Source organism: Ailuropoda melanoleuca, chromosome 4, assembly GCF_002007445.2.
Source record: "Ailuropoda melanoleuca isolate Jingjing chromosome 4, ASM200744v2, whole genome shotgun sequence".
Classification (NCBI taxonomy): Eukaryota; Metazoa; Chordata; class Mammalia; order Carnivora; family Ursidae; genus Ailuropoda; species Ailuropoda melanoleuca.
The window spans coordinates 66,256,980-66,278,364 of NC_048221.1; positions in this window are offsets into that span (position 1 = coordinate 66,256,980).

The window sequence follows — 21,385 nt, forward strand, 5'->3', positions numbered from 1 at the left end:
TCTAACAAGGAGGCAATCGGTTCACAGGAAATTAAACTGAACTATAACCACATATTTATTCCTCCACTTCTCATGTTAATAATTTTCTTTGTGGAGAGTTTGCTGACCAATTCAGGGACTGACTTAGTTCCCTACTGTGGGAAGGCAACAGAATTATTGCAATTATAATTGCCTGGCTATAATATCTGACATCACTGTATTTATCAGAAGGCACAGATCCAAGTCCTAAGCCCATGTCATACCATTAGGCATCTATATAAAGAGGCTCTGGATGGTGTTATGAATCTTTAAAAACTGGAATGTGTCATCAAAAGGAAAATGAGGATTTAGTTTTCTTTCACTTCAGCTCTAAACCATTTGGACTTTGGACATTTAGAATCCACAAACCAAAATCAAGATGGCCAACATTTGAAGTTGTCTGTTTTACATAAACATTAGTGATTGTATTATATTAAAAAATTATATTAGCTATTATATTAGCTATTGTATTCACAGAGAGACATTGGATTTTAGGGGTATTTGGTGTGGGAAATGTTACCAGTCATGGGGAAGGACTGGTCAATCAATGGAGCTGGGTGTTGTCTCATGGCACCAAAATCTCAAGGAGGCCCAATTAGAAATGGAATAGAAGGTATGTGTTGTACCAATATCTTTATGAGATCACACGGTCCTCCTTACGTGTTGATGTGACACCCACCACCAAAGCCCTCTCAAACTCTGAGATGATCTAAAAGGCAGGCTGCCATGATTCTGTAGCCTCTGGCACTTTTCTCTCCCCACAGTCTGCTGAGACCCCCCCCCCAAATATTCAGATGCACTTCCACACTAACAAAGGAGATTTTGGAGAGCTGTTTCCTCAAAAGCATGCCCTTAACCTCCTGTGATCCTTTGTCCTAGTTGTTGACTGGCTCAGTAGTAAAGAAGAGAGAAAGCAACCCAAGCTAAGTGAGGTCACCATTCTCACCAGTCTTCTTACCTGTACCAGCACTTGTGGTTTGGCCTTGCTCAGCTCTCTACATGGAAAAAAATTAGATGTATACTTCCTGACACCGTATCAAAGTGAACTCCAGGGAAGTTAAATATCTAAATGTGAAATTCAAAATTTTAAAACAACTGGAAGGAAGTATGTCATAATATTGTTTGGGAGAAAGATAATTTCTTTATAAAGACAGCAGATGAGGTGCCTGGTTGGTTTTGGCTCTTGGTTTTGATTCAGGTCATGATCTCCTGGTCAGGAGATAGAGCCCGAAGTTGGGCTCCCTGCTCAGCGGGGAGCCTGATTCCCTCCTCCCTCTCCCTCTGCCCCTTCCTCCACTCATGCATTCTCTCTTTCTCTCTCTAAAATAAATAAATAAATCAGGTGCCTGGGTGGCTCAGTCAGTTAAGGGTCTGCCTTCGGCTTGGGTCATGATCTCAGGGTCCTGGGATCCAGCCCCACATCAGGCTCCCTGCTCAGCGGGGAGCCTGCTTCTCCCTCTGCCTGCCATTCCCCTGCTTGTGCTCTCTCTGTGTCAAATAAATAAATACAATTTTTAAAAAATAATAAATAAATAAATAAATCTTTTTTAAAAAGACAGCAGAAAGTATATTACTATAAAAATGTTAAATTCCTATATGATAAAATATGTCATAAATTAAGTTTAAAGATAAGCCATGTCAGAGAGAATATATTTATAACAGAACAGATGGGAATTTATATCCAAATACAAATTAATATATATGCTATGAATTAATATTAGTTAACACAGTTGAAACAAATGGAAAAAACAGAGTCTCAAGAAAGAAATAGAAAGTCTCAAAAAAGAAATAGAAGATATATACAGGAGGCAAATAGAAATTTTAGAACTGAAAAATGTGATAACCCAAATTGAAAACTCAATGGATGGAGGGGAAAAAGGAAAGAATCAGTGAACTGAGAAATACCACAATAGAAATTACCCAATCAGAACAACAGAAAGAAAATAGACTGAAAAAAAAAAAAATGAGCAGAGCCTCAGGAATCTGTGAGACCATAACAAAAGAACTAACATATATATAGAACACTTAAAACTCAACAATAAAAAAAAAAAAAAAAAATCCAGTTAGAAAATGGGCAAAGTATTTGAAGAGTCATTTCAATGAAGAGGGTATACAGATGCTAATTAAGCACATGAACGGTGTTAATGTCATCAGCCAGAAAGGAAGGAAGGAACTATGTACTGAGGACTGATGTGGCAGGTATTCTATGAGGCATTTGTGGGGAATGCTTAAATACTAAGACGAGGATCCTTCTTTCAGGGTATTTACAGTCTACCAGGACAGGGAAAGTCTCAGATAAATATTATGTAAAGATATAAAGTGGTAAGTGTCCCACTAGAGAGAAAAGAAACCTTTTGGGGTTCAGAGTTTCTAGCCAACATGTACCAAGAAAGATGTTGTGTCATGGCTGACACTTGACATGAGGAATGAGTAGGTCTGGGGCAAGAGGAAACGTGGGAGAGAAGACATTTCAGGTGGAAAGAGAATCAGAAGCAAGCCTTGGAATTAGTACAGTGTAGAGGGTTCATTTGGGCTGGTTCTGCCAGGATGAAAAGGAAAATGACAAGGAAATGCTGAACCAAGGAAGCGAGGCTGGAAAGGTGGGGTGGGCTAGGGCCTGGAGGACTGTACAGATATTAGTTAGAAATGTGCTCCTTGTACTAAAGTTGGCATGATCTATGTTGGTTATGTAAAATAACTTGGTTGGTTATGAAAATAACTTCCTTTGGTAACTATTCCACAGTAGCAAACTAAATGGACCTTCTACTCCTAGGCTACTCTTAAACTTTGAGAACAGAGGTGCCAATCGCTGATCCTATTGCTCTAATGACAAATAAAATATGGAGCCTGGAGCTAATGGAGGCAAGCAAAGGACACAAAGAATATGTATCCATCTTCTCAAAAAATATATGCTGCAGCAAATAATCAACGTGTCATAGATCATTTGATTTCCAAGCTCCTCTTTTAAAACACAAACACCCTCAGGAGTTTGGGATTGGAGGGATGGTGGGTTAAATAATTTCTTGAGTTGGGCTTTATCTTCTTTGACCAATTTTTTTTCTAGTGACCAGTTCCATTTGCAAGTTCTTAGATAATCCATCATATTAACAGGTAAGAAAAAGATCACAGACAGCTCTCTAAAAGGAAATTCAATCACCATGATGCTTATGTCCATGGAACCTTCAATCATGCAAGCCCAACATAAATTTGTGTAATAGGTATGCTACTCTGAGCACACAGGGGAAATAGATGCTGTTCTGGAAGCTTTAGGTTAATCACTGAAAACCAACAAAGCCACCTTCCTATCAAGCCTAGTAAATAATTAGTTTCAACACTGAATAGAAAAGTATTTGATCTCCCAACACCATTTTGTGGTGCAGAATAGTACTGTATGCATAACAGTGCTTCTCAAACTTTAAGGTGCATGCAGATTACCTGCTGATCTTGTTGGATTGTAGATTTTGATCCAGTAGGTATGGGTAGGACCTAAGATTCCACATTTCCAACAGCTCTCAGATGCTGGTGCTGCTGATGTGTGGACCACACTTGAGCCCCGAAGACAAATCCTAGGTTTGGGTACCAGGCAGAACTGTCCAAATTCCAACTACACAACTTAGGAGTTTTGTGGCCTTGGGGAAATCACTTAACTTTTCTGAGGCTCCATTATTTCATCTGTAAAATAGAAATATGAATACCTATCTTGAGAGTTAGTGAGAAAATTAAATATTATGTATTAAAGCCATTTGGCCAGAGCATGACACATAGCAGTGACTCAACACATGACAACAGGTAGCATTTAGGCTCAGTGGGCAGCATTACTATAAAAGACAGTCTTCCTGCTATAAATTTGCAGCTTGGTGTAGGAGATAGTTGTGAGTTATTGTTTCAGTACACAGATAAGAGACATATTATCATTGTTTTCCACTGGGGAGAAAACCTCAAGGTACTCATTTGCTTGTTAGGAATACTGACATACCCTTAGGAGCTATTCTCAGCTTATATACATGTGCTTCTGTCTATAGAATCTTAATATTTTATGCATTTTAATAGTTGGCTTAACAGTAGGAAGGTCTATGTCAGAGAACAGTGAACATAAAACTTAAAATGATGATATAAAATTAATCCTAACATTCACCCAATTATTTTATGTCAAGTCTTTCTTATCTTTACACACACACACACGCACGCACAGACACACACACACAGATATATGTACAAAGCAAAAAGGGGCTAGTGTTGGGTTTTTTTGTTTTTTGTTTGTTTTTAATTATCTTGGAGAGGTTTGGAGAGCCATACAGGATAGACAACTTGTTTATGGTCCTCCAGTGGGTTAGTAGCAAATAGAGGCCATGGTAGCTTGTACTCTATCAACTTAGTTCAGCTATGTGGCTAGACTTCCCTTTCCTGTGTGGCACAGGACAGTCTTGTGTGGGGCTCGAAGTGTAGCAGAAGCCATGTTTATTTATACTCAGAAGTGTACTTCTGCTCCATTTGGGTGTACCAGTTGACCCTTGAACACATCAGGGACATTGACACTCCCCCACCTCCCATGTGGGAAAAAATCCACATATAAGTTTTGACTCCCCCAAAACTTTACTAATAGCCTACTATTGATCAGAAGCATTACTGATAACATAAACCATTGATTAACACATATTTTGTATGTCATGTGTATTATATACTGTATTCTTGCAATAAAGGAAGCTAGAGAAAAGAAAATGTTATTAAGAAACTCGTAAGGAAGAGAAAATACATTTACAGTTCTGTACTGTAAAAAAATTCCACGTGTAGGTGGACCCATGCACTTCAAACTCATGTTGTTCAAGGGTCAACTGTGTGTCTCTATCTGGTTTGTGGAGAGTCCAGTGTGGTTGCAGACCATGACTGAGACTGCACATCTGCCTCCCACCTTGGTGTGAGGCAGCAGCCAGACCCACGGCTCTTCCAGCTCCAGCTACATTCCTGCTCAGGCTTCTGGGCGTTACCTCCAGCCAGGTGCACATCAGCTTTGTGACAACGGGCACAAGTATCTTCTCCAGGTCATCACTGAAGTCAGAAGAATGAAGGCAGTGAGAGGCTGATATGGGTTTTATTTTTTTCATTTTTTCATTTTTTTAAAAGATTTTATTTATTTATTTGACAGAGAGAAACAGCCAGCGAGAGAGGGAACACAAGCAGAGGGAGTGGAAGAGGAAGAAGGAGGCTTCCAGCAGAGAAGCCTGATGGGGGGCTCGACCCCAGAATGCTGGGATCATGCCCTGAGACGAAGGCAGACGCCTAATGACTGTGCCACCCTGATGTGGTTTTAGTTCATCCTTGCAGGTTCAAGTTTGTCCCTGCTCTCTCTCATTTCATGCCCTTTCTTTCCTGACTGCCTTCCCTACTGACATCAGGCCCAGCTCCGGATACAGAGGCAACCTCTGTATATAAGCTCTTTAATTAGCTCCCACAATTGTGTAAGACCAAATCCCTATAATAAATCCCATATGCTCTATCACTCCTACTGGTGTGCTGCTCTGTTTGAACTCTGATGGAAATATCCAGATTTTTCCACCTTCTATAACTGTAATCATGGTTAACATTCTGTCAAATACCTTCCTATTTAGGCCTACAGACAAGGTAATCCAAAAAGAATTAAACGCTTGGTTTGCCTGGATGGCTCGGTCAGTTATGCGTCCACTCTTGGTTTCCGCTCAGGTCATAATCTCAGAGTAATGAGATTGAGTCCCACACCGGGCTCTGTGCTCAGCACAGTGTTTGTCCCTCTCTCTCTGCTCCTCCCCCCGATCATGTGTGTGCTTTCTCTCTAAAAGAAAAAAAAAAAGAATTAAACATTTAAACATTTTTAAAATATCACTCAATGTCAGATATCTGGAAATTCTCACAGCAAGGGTCCATATTCATTCATCTCTCAATTGCTCTAAAGCAATTTATAAAGGAATAGCTTCTGTTTTCCAATATCACAAACAGAAGGCAGGTACTTTTTTTTAGAAGTTATTTTAAGCTGCAGAGAAGCCAAAAGAAAATATAATCACCTATAATCCCCATTCTAAGAGATAACCACTGTCAACATCAGGTATCTATCCCTTCTGGTATTTTATCAATGCATATAGTGTATAATATACCATGTGCCGTTTTAAAAAAAAATAAAAATTGAATTACATCTATATAATATTTTTTTCTTTAAAATATACTATGAATGTTTTCTATACCATGAAATATTCATTGGAAGCATCATTTTTGGCTTTACCATATTCCAATATAATAAACTTCTATTACCTAATTGAGAATACCTAGGCTTTTTGCAGTTTTTATAGAATTCTAAGCCACATTATTATGGACATCCTTATAATTAAATCTTTACACACATAGTTATTTCCTTAGACCAAATCCCTAGATATGGAATTGCTGAATCAAGGGACTGCAAAATGTTGTCTTCTGAAGCAAATTCTCTTACTTCCAACAACCAAGACCATGTCCTGCTCCTTCCTAAAAATTGTGTATTGCAATTAACTAGGCCAGTTTTTATGCCACTGGTGCCTTGAGTCAAGTGATGTCTATGTTTCAGGATTTCCTTTAGTGCCCAAGCTTCGAAAAATAAAGAGGAAAACCAGATGAAGAGTGGTGGGCAGCAGTGCAAAGTTTAGTGAGTGATAGTAGAAGGTTCCTGAAGAGGGAGGGGACCCGAGAGGGCTGCTGTTAGAGCTTCTAACTCTAGGGTTTTTATGAGATTGTTGGCGGGCTGTTTTAATCTGATTACCCCTCCATTATCTGTCACCCAATCAGGTTTTTGTCCACACACTCCTCTACCTATGTGGTAGCTGTCACGTGGGAAAGGGTGGCAAGTTTCTTTCAGGGTGGTGCAGACTAACAGGACGGGGTCTTTTTCCTTTTAAGGGTGGTTTCCTCTTAGGATGGGGCACCCCTTGCCCCTGCCTGCCTTTCTTCTGACTATTCTCCATTATCTTTATCAGGAGGTAAAATTATTCTTTACAGGGCATTCCAAACATGAAATAATGACTCAGAATTATGGAGGCAAAACAAACCAGCTCCACATTCCATTTGCTAATAATCCTATTCTCCCCTCTTTTCATATTACACTTTTTGAGTCTCCAGGGCTTGCCTTTTTCTCTCAGTGCTAATGTAATTCCAGTGATTAGCCTTGAGAATGCAGGCCCTTCTAGCAGTGGGTGAGAGACATCACAAGAAGAAAAGAAGAAAGCAACTAGTTTGTCTCACACCTCTGGGTAAACGGATTGTTTTGCATAATAAAACTGTTCTTACAGCGGTGCTTGGGTGGCTCAATTGGTTAAGCACCTGACTCTTGATTTTGGCTCAGATCACAATCTCAGGCTTCTATCACAATCCAGGCCCATGGCAGGCTCCGCACTCAGCAGAGAGTCTGCTTAAGGATTCTCTCTCCCTCTGCCCCTCCCCCTGCTCATGAGTGCACACTCCCTCTCTCAAATAAATAAATCTTTAAAAAAATAAAAAGCTGTTCTTACAGATGTGACTGGACTTCAGAAATTGTTACTGTGAAAGTAAACTTTTATATAAAAAAGTAGGTAATTCCAACGGGTTATCTTAATAATGTTTTGCTCTGACTATAATATTTAGCATTCCATTTTCTGGAAAGTTTAAATACATTGAGTTTTATTAATTAAGACAAAAGAGGATCATTGTCATGTCCTTATTTGCTCTAAGAGGTTAAAAAGAAGCAACACTTAATAGTTCATATTTTAAAAAGAGTTTGAGAATAGATTTTATAGAAGCAGGGAAGAATCAAAATGTGCTCTTTGTAGAGGCTACTTTTAAGCAGCAGGCTTGAGCAGTGGAAACCTGGGTAGGGTAACAGGGCCCGCAGTGAGCACTAAGCTGAATGCAAACAGGTTCATTCCGTGACCCACCTCAAAATAGCCATAGGCCCTAGCTGACCAATGGGTTACTTACAACCGGGCATAGTTACCAAAAAAGTAAAATTCCATACGTTTCCATATCTCCTCACTCCCTCCCATAACTACAGCCCCCACTCCCACCACTGTTTTCTGGCAGATAGTCTCTTCTTTGCTGTCCTGCCCACTGCTCCCTTACAGTGTATTCAGTATACTTCTACCTACTTTGTTCTGCCTTGGATGAATTCTTTCACTAACCATGCTACTGGCCTCTACCTGATTGGGTCACACCACACTCTCTTGATCAAAGCCATTTCCTAAGATTCAATGCCAAAACATGTTTTGTTAGATATTTTTTAAGTAAAAAATGATTTGGGAAATTGTGTCAATATTGTTTCGATGGTCACAAAATTATGCTGCCACACTCAACATCAAACAGAACTTGCCTGCAGGACCAGGCAAGAGGGTCCTTGGCTTCACTGAGGATGGAAATCCAACTCCAGTCAACAGGAAGTGAGAGCAGAGTTTACTGAACATACAGAGACAGCAGATACAGATGGAACTCCGGGAGACTTGGGAAAGAAAGGAGCATGAGTCTGATCTTTGTTCGGGGTATGGGGCTTTTTACTGAGGATTGTAGCCTGGTTTATGTGTCCTCTCAGGCTTCTAGAATCTGGTTAGAACAAAAAGAGGGGCCCAAGTGTTACTCCTTAGAGACAGGGAGCCTTGGCATTGAGATGTCTAGCACCCGGTGGTCTAGAATACACATATGATGGCTTTTGTCCAGTCATTCCCACCTGGCCCTTCCTTAGATATTATCTATTCTATAGAAATCATTAACTCCTTGTCCCTTACAAAGAGGACATACACTGTTTGCATGATGAGGCATGTGAAGGTACAGGTCCTAGCAAGAATAGTAGCAGGAAAAGGAGCAAAGAGCAGGTTTTTATGGAGTCTTTCTGTTTCCCAGTCTCATTATAACCTGGAATACTTACATGTCCAAAACTTATGGAATGTAACCAAAGTTGTACTTAGAGGGATATTTACAGCTTTAAATGTAAATATTAGAAAAGAGAAAGGTTGAAAATAAATGATCTAAGCTTCTATCTTAAAAAGAACAGCAAATAGATAAAAAGATAAGAAAAAAGATAAAAGTGGAAATCAATAAAATAGAAAGAAGGCTTGCAACAGAGGAAATAATTAAGATCAGTAAATCAATATCAATAAAGCAACACATTTTTAGAAATTAATAATAAATTATAAACATTAGCAAAACTGGGCAAGAAAAAAAGAAAGAAAACACAAATGATCAATATCAGGAATGAAAAGAGAGACAATGTAGATTCCACAGATATTAAAACAAGATACTATGTATAACTTCATGCAAATAAATTTGAAAACTTAGATGAAATGGAAAACCCCTCAAAAAACTCAACCAACCAAAAGATAACTAACCAACTTACATAAAAGAAAATAAAAATTCTGAGTAGCCTTATGTATGTTTGAAAACTGAATCCATAAGTAATGCATATTAATGCTTCTAGTAATAATGTTCTAGATCAGTGGCTTTAAAACTGTTTTGACCAAAAAAAATAGGAAATACATTTTATATTGTGACCCACCGGGCATAGATCCATGAGTGTATTTGTATATGAAATAAAAGTTTTATGAAACAATTCTTACTGTTGTTGAGGAGGAAGAATGTCCTCTGCCCTTCAAGACCCTTCTACCTGGATTAAGAATCAAGTTGACTTGACACAGATAAACAGGAAAAAGTCAAATTTAATAGTGTACGCACCAGGAATCCACATAGACATGGAAATTCCAAAGACAATGAGGCAACATGACACTTACATGAGCTGAGGAGAGGGGTAGGGGTCTGAGGATACAAATGGGAGAAAGACCATTAGCAGGAAGGAGATGTTTGGAAAACACAGGGGTCCTGTTATGCAGATAAGTTTCTCAGGTAAAGAATCTCTATTGATAGCCTCTTCCTTGAACTAGCAGGCAGTAAATGGGGAGATAAAGAGCTTTTCCTGAATCTGCTGGGTTTTTTTTTTTTAATGATTTTTTATTATATTATGTTAGTCACCATACAGTACATCCCCGGTTTCTGATGTAAAGTTCGATGATTCATTAGTTGCGTATAACACCAAGTGCACCATGCAATACGTGCCCTCCTTACTACCCATCACCAGTCTAGCCCATTCCCCCACCCTCCTCCCTTGTGAAGCCCTCAGTTTGTTTCTCAGAGTCCATAGTCTTTCATGCTTCATTCCCCCTTCTGATTACTCCCCCTTTCTTTATCCCTTTCTTCCCCTACCGATCATCCTAGTTCTTATGTTCCATAGATGAGAGAAATCATATGATAATTGTCTTTCTCTGCTTGACTTATTTCACTTAGCATTATCTCCTCCAGTGCCGTCCATGTTGCAGCAAATGTTGAGAATTCGTTCTTTCTGATAGCTGAGTAATATTCCATTATATATATGGACCACAACTTCTTAATCCTGAATCTGCTGGGTTTTGATTGCTTTTAACTCAAAATAATGTTCATGCCAAAGTGGCCCATCTTGGGGAAGATGGCCCCAAGCCTTACAATCTTAATATGAGGGAACCACTCTGTTATTTCAATTTTCTTCTTTTAAATGATGGTTCTGAAGCACTAAATTGATTTTGTGGCCCACTAATAGGTTGCTATGTCCCAGTTTGAAGAACAGTGCTTGCATATAGTAGTCACTATATAAATGTTTGCTATGATTACTATTATTATTCATCTATGGATCTCCAGCACTTGTGCAATACCTGACACATAGTAAGCATCTGATAAATGTCTATAAATGAATTAATTTGGTTATTTGTGGTCTTTGAGAGAGTGGTCTCAATAGAGATTGGGAGTAGTACACCCTCTTAAGACATTCTTCTTCACTTTTACTAGGAACTAGGGTATCATCGACATCCTTGTCTGCCTCTTATAACTAATAGCAAAAGAAATTTTCCAGGCACCAGAAAGAAGAGGAGGTTGTCATGTAGTCGTCATTGGCTGTGCTTGTACAAACTCACTCATGCAGGCAAGGCATCTATTCACCCCATTGTCATCTCAGGTAAATTACTTTGGTGGCCCCAAATGTGGCTGATTTTACCTTGAATTTGGATTACCAATTTTCATTAACAATGAAAAGACTTACCACCATGATGCAATATTGAAACTGGGTCTTTGGGTATACAAAGCAAGTCAATTCAAGGCAGAGGGAATTATCAAAACTCTGAAATCACAGAATTCCCTAGCTTTGGGAATTCTGTGGTAATTGTAACCAACGCATACATTGCAATAGTCTATTCCAATGCCTTGAACTACTCTCTGCCAAAAACTTTGGACGATGGTAACAAAAATAAAGCATATGTGTGGTGAATCTCCAACTTCCCACCTGATGTAGAGTTTTTCTGATAACAATCCTAAAAACAATTTTTAGTCATAAGACAGGAGTTTGTTACTTCTTGATACTTACGGTCTATTCATGCTTTATTATTAACACATCTTATCTGAGAAGGATACATTTTTCCATGCTTTGTGAACTCAGTATCAGAAGTGAGGGCGAATTTTTCAAAGGGCCACCCCAGCACTATCTTACTTACCACACTGCCTTCTGAGCAGCATTGCCTGTATAAAAAAAGATAATAGTAACTTTATTTTAACTGGCAGTTTTCTTATCATAAGTAAGAGACATAAAAGTAGGTCCCATCTTGCCATGATTGAAAAGAAAATAGTAATTATATTTTCAACCAGCTGGATGGATAGCTAATTATGTAACTGTATGCCACATACACAAAAAATTTACTTACTTGTTTTTTTCTTCTCCTTATTTCTCCATATTATTTTCTTCTTAGATGAATGTTTCTGACATTTTTCCTTCCACACTTTGCTATTTTCGTTAAAGGACTTAAACCCAGATATAAATGTACATCCCCCACAACAACTCTGTACAGATTCAGATCTCGCTTTCACAGAATAACTGGCTATTGGCGCTGGAGGGGAACAGGGCGGTCATTCAAAATAACATATTGATTTCATATTAGAAAATTGGGGCTCAAAGTTAAGTGATTTACCAGACTCTACACGGAAACCTGATTAGAAATCACATCTCCTAACTATTAGCTCAGCATTTTTCCCCCTACCATTCTGTTCAACAGATAGATACAATGAAGCAAACTTCACTATATGTGAGGGTATTTTTCTAAATCACTACACATCCACATTTTTAATTAACATTTTTATTGAGATATAATTCACATATCCTAAAATTCACCCATTTAAAATTCAATGGCTTTTTTTTTTTTAAGATTTTATTTATTTATTTGAGAGAAAGGGGGAGAGAGCACAAGCAGGGGGAGCAGCAGAAGCAGAGGGAGAAGCGGGCTCCCCACTGAGCAGGGAGCCAGACACAGGACTTGATCCCAGGACCCTGGGATCATGACCTCAGCTGAAGACAGACACTTAACCAACTGAGCCACCCAGGCGCCCCACAAAATTCAATGGCTTTTAGTATGTTCACAGAGTCATGCAGCAATCACCCCAATCTAATTTCATAATATTTTCATCACCTGTATCTATTAATAGTCACTCCCAGTTCCTGACCTTCAGCCCCAGGCAACTACTATTTTACTTTTTGTCACCATAGACTTGCCTATTTTGGATATTTCATATAAATGGAGTCATAGGATATGTGGTCCTTTGTATCTGGCTTCTTTCAATTAGCATGATGTTTTCAAGGGTCATCCATATCACTCCTTTTTTTTTTTTTCTAAGTCATATTCCACTGTATGGGTATACCACATTTTGTTTATTCATTCATCATTTGATGGACATTTGTTTCCACTCTTAGGCCATTATAAATAGTGATATGAACATTTGCATACAAGTTTTTGTGTACACTTAAGTCTTCATTTCTCTCAGGTATACACTTTGGAATGAAATTGCCAGATCATATGACAACCCTATGCCTAACATTTGAGGAACTGCCAAGTTTTCTGAAGCAACAGCACCATTTTATATTCTTATCAGCCATATATGAGTGTTGCATTTCTCCACAACTCTTTGTTTTCATCTTTTTTGATTTTAGTCATTCTAGTTGGTATAATGTGGTATCTCCTTATGACTTTGATTTTCATTTCCCTACTAATTAATGATGTGGAGAACCTTTCATGTGCTTATTGGCCATTTGTTTATCTTCCTTGGATAGATGTCTAGTCAGATCCTTTGCCCATTTTTATGGAGTTTTTTGTCTTTTTGTTATGGAATTGTAGAAGTTCTGTGTATATTCTAAACACTAGTCCCTTATCAGATACATGATTTGCAAAATTTTTCTCCCATTCTATGTATTGTCTTTTCGCTTTCTTGATAGTGTTCATAAAAGCACAACATTTTCCAATTTTGATGAAATACAACTTAGCTCTTCTTTTTTTGACCTTGTGCTCTTGGTGTCATATCTAAGAAACCATCATCTAACTCAGGGTTACAAAGATTTATGCCTATTTTTCTGCTTGTTTTTTGGTTTTAGCTCTTGCAGTTAGGTCTATGGTCCATTTTGAGTTATTTTTGAATGTTATGATGGAGGTGTTTAAATCCATTCTTTTGCATATGGATACCCAGTCATCCTGACACCATTGGTAGAAAAGAAAATTCTGTGTTCAGGGGTGCCTGCGTGGTGCAGTCGTTAAGCGTCTGCCTCTGGCTCAGGGCCTGATCCCAGTGTTCTGGGATCGAGGCCCACATCAGGCTCTTCCGCTGGGAGCCTGCTTCTTCCTCTCCCACTCCCCCTGCTTGTGTTCCCTCTCTCGCTGGCTGTCTCTGTCAAATAAATAAATAAAAACTTTAAAAAAAAAAAAAAGAAAGAAAGAAAATTCTGTGTTCATTAATTGTCTTAACAACTTTTTCATAAATCTATTGACCATAAATATGAGGGTTTGTTTCTGAACTCTCAATTCTACTCCATTGATCTTTATGTCTCTTCTTACGCTGGTACCACACTCTCTTTATCACTGTAGCTTTGTAGTTAAGTTTTAAGATTGGGAAGTGATTCCTCTGACTTTGATCTTATTTTTCAAGATTGTTTTGGCTACTCCGAGTTTCTTGAATTTCCATGAGAATATTACGGTCGCATTGGCAATTTTTGCAAAGAAGCCAGCTGGAATTTTGATGAAGATTGCAATGAATCTGTAGGTCAATTTGGAGAGTACTGCCACCTTAACAGTATTAAATCTTCTGATACATGAACATGGATATCGCTACGCTTATTTAGGTCTCCTTTAATTCCTTTCAGAAATGTTCACAGTTTTCAGAGCTTAAGTTTTGTACCACTTTTGTTAAGTTTATCCCTAAGAATTATATTACGTTAGATAAATGGAATTGTTTTCTTAATTTTTGGATTATTCATTGCTAGGCTATAAAAATACAATTGATTTGTGTAGGTTAGTCTTATATACTGTAACTCTGTTCAACTCATTTATTACTTCTAATAGTTTAGTGAAATCCTTAGGATTTTCTGTATGCAAGATTGTGTCATCTAAAATAGAAACAGCTTTGCATACCCCTTGCCAATACAGATCCTTCTATGTCTTTTTCTTGCCTAACTGTCCTACCTAAAACCTCCAGTAAAATGTTGAGTAGAAATAATAAAAGCAGACATCTTGTCTTGTTCCTGATCTCGGGGGGAAAACTTCAGTCTTTCACCATCAAGTATGATGCTATCTGTGGGATTTTGTAGATGCCATTTATCAGGCTTAAGATGTTACCTTCTCTCCCTAATTTATTGCATGCATTTCTCATAAACAGGAGTTGACTTTTGTCAAATGCTTTTTCTGCTTCTAGTTAGTCATGTGATTTGTGTTTATTCTATTGACATGGCGTATTACATTAACTCACTTTCAGATGTTAAAGTGATCATGCATCCTTGATGTATATCCCACTTGGTCATGGTGTATAATCCTTTATATATGTTGCTGGATTCAGTTTGCTTGTATTTTGTTGAGGATCTGTGTGTCTATAGTTATAAGAGATATTTATCTGTAGTTTTCTTGTGATGCCTGTCTAGTTTTAGTATCAGGGTAATACTGGCTTCACAGAATGAGTTGAGATGTATTCCATCCTCCTCTATTTTTTGGAAGAAGTTATGAAGGATTGGTATTAATTCTTTAAATGTAGAATTCAACAGTAAAATCACCTGGGCTTGGATTTTTCTTTGTAGGAAGTTTTAAAACTACTAATTCAATCTTTTACTTGTCATAGGTCCATTCAGATTTTATTCTTGACTCAACTTTAGGTAGTTTGTGTCTCTTTAGGAATCTGTCCATTACGTTAGGTTATCTAATTTGTTGATCTACAATTGTTCAAGTATTCACTTATAATCCTTTATATTTCTGTAAGTTTGGTAGGTATGTTCCCCCTCTCATTCCTGATTTTAGTAATTTTACTCCTCTCTCTTTTTTTTTTGGTCAGTCTAGAAAAAGATGATTCAATTTTGTTGATCTTTTCAAAGAAACCAATTTCTTGTTTTGTTATTCTCTCCATTATTTTTCTATTTTCTCTTCTTTCATTTATTTTCACTTACATATTTATTATTTCCTTCCTTATTCTTGCTTTGGGTTTAGTTTGCTGTTCTTTTGCTAGTTTCATAAGGTGAAATGTTAAATTTGAGATCTTTTTTCTTTTTTAATGTTCTCATTTAAAGTTATAAATTTCTGAGTACTGCTTTCAGTGTCTTCCATAAGTTTGGGTATGCTGTGCTTTTGTTTTCATCCATTTGAAAGTATTTTCTGATTTCTTCTTTGACCCATTGGTTATTGTGTTATTAATTTAATTTTGTGTATTTCTCAAATTTCCTCCTGTTATTAACTTCTAATTTAATTCCACTGTGGTTAGAGAGCTTTCTTTGTATAAATTCAACCCTTTTAAATGTATTGAGGATTACTTTATAGCTTAGCATACAGCATATATATCCTGGACAATGTTCTGTGTATCCTTGAGACAAATGTATATTCTGCTGTTATTGGGTGGAGTGTTTCATAGATGTCTATGAGGTCTGATGTTTGATGAGAAAAATGAGATACAGAAGGGATTAGTGGATTACTCAATGTCACAAACCTACCTGGTCACAGAGGTGGAAATACTAGGGTGAATCATGTGAAACTGCCATTCTTGAACATCAAAAACTAACAATTATCAGCAATTTCTTATAGTTCAACCTCACACAACTTAAGTCTCCTAACTTTCAGTCCATTGTTCTTGTCACTTAACTTGAATATTATATTGGGATAGGCTGTGCTACATAAGGCATATACCCTGAGCTATTCTTGGCTTATCACAATGAATACTGATTTTGTGCTCAACTTACTCTATTCAGGTACTGCAAATCTCCACCCAATGGTGACTCAGGGATCACAGCTGCTTCTATTTTGTGTGCCTGCCTTCCAGGGCACATGTTAGGGGAAGAAAACTTCAGGATCACCTGGTATGTTCTGAATGGTGAGCCCTATGGGTGGCTTAGATCACTTCTATGTACATCCCATTGGCCTAGTCACAAGGCCTAAACCTACTCTGTGCGGTCACCTTACTTCCAATATAATTTTCTATCCTTTAGCCAATTACATGGAGAATGTAGTCTAACCTGACAGTGGGGTGTGCCTTCCCATCTCAAGAGTCCAGCACCTCTCTGGCTTTCCTCATTTTAATTATATTTAAAATACATTTTCAACAATTCAAAATCTCGATCTTAAAAATGCCTCACAATTAAAATATGAAATAAATCTTCTTGGCAAACTTTTCCTAATATGAAGCCCTATCATATTCAGAAGTAAATAACAAGTCAAAACAACCCCTCATAAAGACCATAATAAACTCATTGGAGGTTTTCTGAGGGCCAGAGCATGGACTCCAGCCTACTTCATTCCACTGTCTTCTCGTAAACAAACGAACTAAAAGCGTTTGAATTATAGGGCCATCTATCAATTGGATAGGGACACCAACTTGTGTGGATCTATATAATCCCTACCTCTCTACCTGTCTACTGAGACGAACCCTCTAAGTAACTGAACATTTCTAGAACTACATAGAGATGCCTGGTTGTGGCCACTACATCTCTTCTAAAGCCTCAACCTGGGGGGAAAAAAATCTCACTTCGACTCTGTTTAAAAAAATCTCATTTCGACTCTCCTTGTATACCCACCAAGGGAGCCAAGTGCAATTTTTCAGTGGGCTCAGGAAAAGGAACTTGGATGTGTGCTCTCTGTACGCAATTTCCCATTGCTTTTACAGTCCAGGGTGGCTGAGAAATAATATCCAAACACATTCTTTTAAGGAAAACCCAAGGAAGTCTGTGAATGGCTGGTGTCAATTGTGAACACTGAGATGAGAGCTCAGGAAGGTGACAGCCAGTATTGTGGGAACTGTCTCCTGTCTGGGCTGACATAGAGAATACATGTGGCATAGTGAGGAGATGGGGAAGTGGCAAGAAGGAAAATAATGTCAATTTCTAGTACCTGACACTTGGACCCCAAGTCCCCTTGTGCTTAAGCCAAAACGAAGTACTGGAGAGAAATTTATAAAATCTTATTACCATAAGATGCTCAGAGGAACTGGCAAATTCTTACTCTCATAGGATGGTTTGTCATATATAACCCATATTCCCATAAGGGCATCTAGGTTTCTCTAGATGATCTATTTACTTATTCCATTGGTTTGGTTCAAACAGATGGAAATATTTTGGGTCAGTGGTTAACTTCCATTATTTCATAATATCATCTCCAGCCTTGACTTTAAAGATATACACTTGGCAGCTGTGGAAGGTGAAAGAATCTGGTACGTTTTTCTTTTACCATTAAGAATTTGGGTTTCTTATATAACAGCAGTTCTCAAACATTTTGGTCTAAGAATTCATTTACACTCTTAAAAATTATCAAGGAATGCAAAGAGCTTTTGTTAATCTGGATAGCTATCGAACTTATAATTAAAACTGAGAAATTTAAAACATTTATTTATTCATTCACTCGAAAATAATAACATTCCCATTATATGGTACCATAAATAACATATTTTAAGGAAACATAGCTATATATTCGAAAGCAAAAATGTAGTATTGTTTATCTTTTTGCAAACATCTTTAACGTCTCGCTTAATAGAAGATACTTGTTTCTGCATCAATCTGTTGCAATGTTATTTTGGTCAAAGAATATGAAGAAAATCCTTCTTCATGCAGGTAAGTAGAAAAGGAAGAAGTATTTTAATAATCTTTTCAGATAATTTTGGGTGTTTTTCTTTAATACTAAACCCGAACTCAGTAAGTGGTAGTTTCTTAAAGTTTAGTACAATGTGGAATCTAAAACCCTGTCAACGAACTTTCATACTCTGTGACATTAACACTCGTCAGCCTAGGTATTTTCCAACACCAAAAACCAATTCTCTGATTCTCCAGACACTAACTGAATATCTTACAATTCAATTTTATTCTGACAGTCCCTGGAGTTAGCGTCAAACTCCATAGGATTAAGGGCTCAGTCCCCCAAGGATGTTCACACTTCAGATGCCAGTCACATATATTCGGTCCTCAAGTTACCCACACTCTGTCTGACATGGCTACAAATCAGAGGTTCCCCCAATGCCCTCGGTTTTGATTATACTAGAACGGCTCACAAAACACAGGGAAACAGTTTATTTATTATTACTTAGTTATTATAAAGGACACAACTTAGGAACAGCCAAATGGAAGAGATTCCTAGGCCAAGTTTATGGGGGGCTGTGCACACAGAGCTCCCATGCCCTTTCTACATGGCCACCCTTCCAGTACCTCGATGAACTTACTAGTGTGGAAGTTCTCCAAACCCTGTCATTTAAGTGTTTTTATGGAGGTTTCATCACATCTGCAGGATTGATTATTAACTCATTCTCCAGCCCCTCACCTCTTCCCAGAGGTTGGGGCGGGGTGGGGGGAGGAAGGTGGTGGAGCTGTAAGTCCTAGGCTTCTAATCAAGGCTTGGTCTTTGCAGTGACCAGTCCCCATCTGAAGCTAGCTAGAGTTGCCTCATTAGAACAAAAGATGCTCCTATCGCCCAGGAAATTCCAAAGGTTTTAGGAGCTTTGGGTCAGGAACCCGGGAAAAGGCCAAATATATCATATATGTATTTCTTATTGAGCCACAATCTATCAGCATACAATATACCAAGAAAGAAAGAAAAAAGAATGGAAGAAATGGTTGTTAGCATCACCACTGATTTCATCGGAAAAATCTTTAAATATTGGGATGCTCTCAAATTCCTAGTGGCAGACACAGGTTTTCCAAAAGCCTGAATTTTCACTTGAAACCCTGAATTTTATCACTGGCAACAGACACCATCAGTTGTTTTGCTGAAGTGACAGGCTCATTTCATTCATTTTGGAGAAAATGTCTGCCAAATACCCAAGTCTGTGTAACCACAGTTTGTCTGTCAGTTCTTTAAAGTAAAAATGGTGTTCCATGAAAAANAAAAAAAAAAAAAAAAAAAAAAATCCCCGGAGGGTGGACCCCGGCGCGGAGGCCGCTGGTGGCGGCGCTGAGGCCGCCTCCGGGCATGGCGGGCCTTCCGCGCTCCGGATGCCTGACCCCGCGTGCTTCGCCCCCCCCACCCCCGCCCTCATCACCCAAGAGCTTTGCCTCCAGACCACCGCCATACTTTTGGTATGCAACAGGAGGCCTTGTGTGCACTTCCCACCCCATTCCAAAGGGTATGACTGCTTCATGGAGGACATTCTTCAGTGACATTTTTGTTTGTTTTTACTTCATTACTTGATGCTGACAAATGCAATGCCCACCAATCCCATTTTATTCCACTGCCTAGATTCATGCTAAGTGTCATCAATTTTACCCACCATTCCTTTTGTGCCATCAGGACAAACGTCTAAATGGTGAAGACGACCAATGTCCTGGCATTACTGGGAAAACAGTCTTGACATTACAGACCCAGGGGTTCAAGGACCACATTTTGAGAACCACTACATAACAAACTATCCTCCTGTTATAGAGACTAAATATTAATACTTTTCCTGAAGTTCACTTATAGAAACAAAAAGAACTAGAATAATTTGGGAAATACTGTAAGAAAAATACTCACCAATGTGTAAGCCCCTAGAAAGAACTATATTTTTAATATTTGAACAGCATCTTAGGAATGCAATAAATATATAACAATGGAAGTAGTTTATGTTTATTGTAATATTTACCACTGGGAGAGAACTGTGCTATGCATTTTAAATGCATTGTCTCCAATATTCTCTAGTACCATATCCTCATTTTACAGATGAAGAAAATGGGGCACAGAACAATAAAAGAATTTGACAGGGTCACAAGCTGTATGTGGTACAGTAAAGATTTGAACCAGCAAGGCCTAAATTCCCAGAACTTGGACTCTTAAACCCTACATTATGTTTTATGTCTCATCTGAACTCCAAATTTACTAATTGTGTTTCTCTCGTGTCTGGGTGTCCATTCAAATCCTCAACAAGAAAGGAAACGGTCTCATGTCAACCATAGTGCCCAAAGAAAGGGCTTGATGAATATAGGGACGAGTGGCCAAAAGACCAAGTAAACCACCTTGCCATCTCTAAGCCACAAGGGTTAGTAATCATGTTAAAAGTGAAATTCTGAAATGGCGAGCCCCATCCATATTATGTTTAACTCCTTAAGAAGGGAACCAACAGGGTAGGCAAAAAACTAAAACAAAACGAAACAAAAATACCTGGTTTCTTGAAAGCTTGACAAGTTTTATGTGTGCATGGGTATGCGTGTGCGCGCACACATATCTTTATTACTTCGTTTGCTAAATAGATACAGATACAGCTAGGTAGTTAACAACCATGGTTAGATCAAAGCAAAACTAGTTTACCTTTCCCAGGGCAATAAACCACGCCCCCCCAACAGCTTTGTGACTGGCTTCTCTACCAAACTCTCAAACCCAACGTCTTACTTCTGCAGGTTAAGAAGACACAGCGCTATAGGGCAGCAAACTGTTCCTGCCTCTATCAGTTGTACATTAATCCACTACACCTGGACAACAAAGTTACATTCCCCAGACTGTCAGCGAGGGGGTCTGAGAGGGTCCTGCTTTTACTAGGAAGGGTGATCAGAAAATGCTGGGAGGTACCCCAAACTCAAGCGGTTTTGCCTTTTTCCAAGTTTGGATTTTTTTTTTCTTCATTTTTCCAAGTTTGGGCTTTTTTTTCTTCTCAAACATCATACCTGTTTTCTGAATGGAGACCTGGAGGGATCTGGTTCGGCCGCACGTCTCTCTGTAATTTCCTGGGATGGAGTTTCTTTCCGGGGCGGGGGTGGGGGGAGACAAGAGGCGTAAGGACTGGGCGCAGGACCAGACCGGCGCGACGCACCAGAGTAGCCCCGGTACTAGGGCCCCTCGGCCGCGCCTCGCTGCGCCGCCCCGCGCCGTCCCGCGCG